Raw genomic sequence first — 4,608 nt, forward strand, 5'->3', positions numbered from 1 at the left:
CACACACACACATGCATGCATGCACATTTACACACACACGCACATACACACACATGCATGCATGCACATACACACACACACTCTCACATGTACCTGTAAACTGACATGTACTCACAAATGAGCAGTGTGCACATATGTATGCACACATACCATGCATACATACCATAAAATAGACAGTGCCTGAGAAATGAAACATAAGGTTGTCCTCTAGCCACCATATACATTAAAATATGTGCGTCTGCACCCACATGAAAACATACAAGGACACACAAACTAAGTAAATAACTTTGCATTTAAACAGGTTGAACTTTAAATTTAAACCATTGATCATCAGATTGCATGGAATCTAGTAAGAATTTACTAGGTTTTCCTTATGGGTCCCTACATTATTAGAAGATCTGAATTACCAAATAGTTGCATAAACCCCTCTCTCTGTTTTACCTCTTTCTTATGTTTTATTTTATTTGTATGAACATTTGTCCGTATATATGTCTGTGCGGTGCCCTTAGACGCCAGAGAAGGGCATCAGATCCCCTAGAACCGAGAGTTGTAGGTAGTTGTGAGAGGTCTTGTGGCTGCTGGGAATTGAACCTGGGTCCTCTGGAAGGGAAACTGGGGCTCCTAAGAGTTGAGCCACCGCTCCAGCCTCATTCCTGGTTAAAAGTAGAAGTCTGTAGCTTTAGCTAGGATGTATCACCGTGTACTTCACACATTCTTTGACCACCTCTGTAAGTGATGGTTAAGCTTCCACTCAAAATTGATTTGCCTGTTATAAGACGTCTTAAAGGTATATACTTCCAAGAACAAAGACAACCAGAGGAAAGGTGTTATCAAATGAGCAATTCCAAATACGCTTTGGGAGCAGAGGAGAGCTGTCAGGGTGATCAATGCTGTCGTGAAGAACCACTGTCATATATGACCCTTGACCTGTAGGCCCCAGTAGTCCCAGATACCATGCAGAGTGGCAATGAGGCACAGGGCAAAAACCAGAGGTAGGTTGAAAAATCTGTGGACAGACTCTATCTGGACTTCCAGACTGTGTCCCCAGCCCAAGTAGCTGATGACCAGTTTCTTGGGCAAATCCACAAGGACTGGCCATATTGATCAGAAAGACCAGGGATAATAGAAGCAGCAGATGGTGTGGACAGAGGAGAGTTTGCACGCTGGAGCTGGGAGCCCCAGCTCTCTACTCTGCCACCAGGAAACTAGGAGACAGAGGCAGAGCATGGTGCCTTAGAATCAGGGGCCCCTGGGGGACAAATATCTGTTGGCTACACTCACCCTCCCAGACACCCACTCCGGATGGAAATAGAAAGTTACCTGAAAACATGATTCCCAACTTCATACTTGGTTTTTGTCTCTTCTCTCGCTGGGTGAGGTTTCTGTCAGCCAGCTGTCAGCTCCTACCAAAAGAAATCAGGGCTATTCAGAGGCGCATAAACACTGACGACGTGCTGCCCGCCTGTCCCCCATTTGGAGTGGAGTGTTTTAATTCCTTGTTTAGAAATCCCCACAGTGTTCGGTTTATCACATTTCACCGACTACGAGTTTGTAAATGAGTCTGGAATGGATCCCACGCACAGAAACCCAGCTCGACTCTGTTTGCAGGGGAGCCCACCCCTTGGTACTCATCTGGTTCAGTCCACGTTTTGTACACGAGAGTAGGAAAGGTGGCTGGACTCTCCCAAGGTCATTCCTTTTATCTGCCTGCCCGGAGCGCTATATCTCAGCATCTCCCTGCCTCTCAGATGACAGACTTCCCCACGGCAGGGCCCGGCTGGGGTACCTGATTACTGTGGTACCCAAAATGGCAGCGCTTTAAGACAGACATACTTGGAAAGCCATCTTGGAACCAATTCTTCCTATGCCTTTGTCCTCCCGCTGTCCCCAGTTTTCTATTCATTAGGACAGGATAGTCATTCTCCTTTGTGTTCCCTCTTATAGAACAGTTGTCTGGCTATGGAGCTGTAAAGTGTATATATGACTCTAAAGCTTAGGACAGTTCTTTCTCTTGTCCTAGTTCCTACCCTGATGTGGAAGAGGTGGCAGGGAACTGGGCTCTCTCAGAGTTACCAGGTTTCGTGGTATTGTTCTTAAGATGGGGGTTGGGGGAGCAATATCTACATTACAGTGGGTGACCGTGAGCACTCGTTCCAAATATGCAACACCCAATACAGGTCCTACTTATGTGAGTTCCCTGAGCTGGTGGAACCTGGCAGGCTGATGCCAGGTTTCATGCACCAATGGCATCTCCTAGAGTCATGTAAGCCTTTAAAAAAGGGGATTCCTCACTCCTGTCTGTTTCCTGGTTGCTTCCAAGCCCTGAGTCTGCTCACCCGGGGTGCCTCCACCATCATTCCCAAGTTGTTTGACAATCAATTTCCTTGCAGAAGTGCTGCCACGGCCCAGAGGAGGATTGGGGAGCCCACGGGTCCCACAGAAGACTACAACCCCGAGTTTGAGCCAACCAGGACCAGAGGTTTGCAGCCTTCCCTTCCCAGACAGCTCTTCAAAAATCAGTCCTGATGGGCAAGCAATCCAAGGCAGACAGAAATTGGAATGAGGCCAGACAGAGGTCATAAGCAAAATGTGTCTCTTCCCAGCAAGGAGAGAGTCAGAGCCAAGCAAAAGATGCAGTGACTGGCCAGGAAAAGTCGGCTTCCTTGCATCTCCAGTCTTCCAAGAAATATTCAGGAACTGCCCACAGGAAGGAGTTAGTTTATAAGGTTTGCTGGTTCCCTCACATAGCTACAAAACTAGGATGTCTTTTAACAACCCATGAGCTCCTCCTTGGGCTCTGGGGCTAGGTTATGGGATGCCTAGATCCCAGCTTCTCCTCAGAAGATTCCCTCCCTCAGCAGAGACAGAGACGGGGGAGGGGATGAGGATGGGGGTAGAAATTGCAAACCTGCCCCTCCAAAGTGTCTGGGAAGCTGCGAGGTACCAAGGTGACTGATTTCCAGGCTGTTGAGTATGCAGGCGGTGTGTCTCCAAGGTCCCTGTCCGGTTTCCTCAGATTTTCCCCAGTTCTGGAGAGAGCAAGTCCAAGGTGCTGTCGGAGAAGGGCAAAGGAAGGTGACTGGGGCGACAGCGCTGGGGCGCGGATGGGGGCGGGGTGCTCATTCCGTTGCCTCCACTCCAAGCCAGGGCAGGCAGCTGTCCACGAAAAAGGCTTGTGCCAGGAGGCCCTGGGCAGTGGTCCCCGCGCAGCCTACTAGCACGCGGCCCTCGCTGGGGAGATAGCGTGCCAGAGAGCGGGCAGCACTGGTCCTCCGCCCGGGCAGGCGCCGCTCTGCAGCCCGCTCTCCGCTGAGGGGGTCTGGATGCCCGGTGCCAAGGATGTGCGCACCCAGGAGCCGCAGGGACGGGACAGCCTATCCGGCGACCCGGGTTCTTGCAGCCCGAGGTTGCAATCAGCTCCGCGGCCCCAGCCCGCGCTCCGCACCTCCGCTGCCCAGCGGCCACGGGCACCTGCGGCCACGCGCTCCAGCCGGACCCGCGACCCGCGCGCTCCACCGGCCGAGCGCGCGCCGCTCCCGCCGGGGGCTCCCACCCTGCAGCCCAGGGCCCCGGGCCGCTCCTCCCGCGTCGCGAGGCCCGAAGGCGGCGGAATCCGCAGCCTCGCGGGGTCTGAGCGCGAGCCGCCAACGGGAGCTGGGGACCTGCGGGGACCCGGAGGCGCGCAGCGGGGCGCGGGCGAGTCGGAGTCTCTCGGGAGACCCCTGAAACCCGCCGGCCCTCGGTGGCCCGCAGTGGTCCATGGTAGCGGGGTCTCGGTCCCCGCCCTGGCAGCTGCGGTGTCAAATGTGAGGCAGGTGCCTATTCGTGGGGTGCACGGAGGCCACAGGGCCTCGCGACCCTTGGTGCCTCAGTCTCGCGGCTGTCACCGCATCCCAAAGTTTCCCCAAGTGCAGCGGGCGGACTGACCTGGGACGCGCTGTCGGATCGGCAGTGGTCCTTCACCTTCCTGATCGGCTCCTGCTCGGACGCGCCGTCCGAGCTGCGTGACTGTCGACGATTCAGCGGTGACTTCGATCTCAGTCCCCTGTCCGTCCGTGCTGCCGGGCCCCCGCCCCTGCCCTGCAGACACAGGCGGGCCACGAAGCGCTGGAGCGGGAGCGGCGAGGCGCGCACCTCGCCAGACGCGGGGCTGGCGCTTCCGCTGGGAGTGACGCGCCCGCGCTCCGCCGCGCTGCAGGTGGGGGCGGCGGGCCAGTCCAGGCCCCGGGGCCAGAAGATGCTCTCCGAGGCTCCGCCTCCGCTCCTAAGCCCCGCCCCGTCTCCCCTCCAGGCCGCTGAGCTTTGACAGCTGTGACTTGTGGGAGAGCAAATGGGCAGCCCAGGGTGGACCAAGGAAGATGAACCCCCCGCGTCCCCCCCCTCCCCAGCGCCCCTGATCCGGGTCTGCGTCCGCGTTCCCTTCCATCTTGTATCCATCTGTTGGTCTGAGATTCAGCCTTCATGGGTTCCTTTCCCCACTGTTCCTTCCCACTACTCCAGGTAAAACCAGAGCCTTACTAAAGAACTGAACGTTTGTGGTAGCAACCGTTTTGTTTTTATTTTATGAATTTATAATTTCATTATACTCTAATTAAGGCTTAATGGAAC

General features: G+C 54.9%; 1 protein-coding gene across 3 annotated transcripts in view; it reads right to left on the bottom strand.

Moving 5' to 3' along the window:
• The window catches only part of Ankrd34b (ankyrin repeat domain 34B), a 16,892-nt gene extending 12,610 nt beyond the window's left edge, over positions 1-4,282 (bottom strand). Inside the window, exons 1-3 of one of the 3 annotated variants that reach the window (XM_032899039.1) lie at positions 3,928-4,282; positions 2,909-3,052; positions 1,321-1,403 (exon numbers count right to left, since the gene is read on the bottom strand). The gene's annotated coding sequence lies outside the window, so the exon portion shown is untranslated. Of the gene's footprint in view, positions 1-1,320; positions 1,404-2,908; positions 3,402-3,927 lie in introns of those variants that run through there. The other 2 variants (XM_032899041.1, XM_032899040.1) reach the window with 2 other exon arrangements.
• Positions 4,283-4,608: the final 326 nt, after the last annotated feature.

The sequence above is a fragment of the Rattus rattus genome, chromosome 3, assembly GCF_011064425.1.
Source record: "Rattus rattus isolate New Zealand chromosome 3, Rrattus_CSIRO_v1, whole genome shotgun sequence".
Taxonomy (NCBI): domain Eukaryota; kingdom Metazoa; phylum Chordata; class Mammalia; order Rodentia; family Muridae; genus Rattus; species Rattus rattus.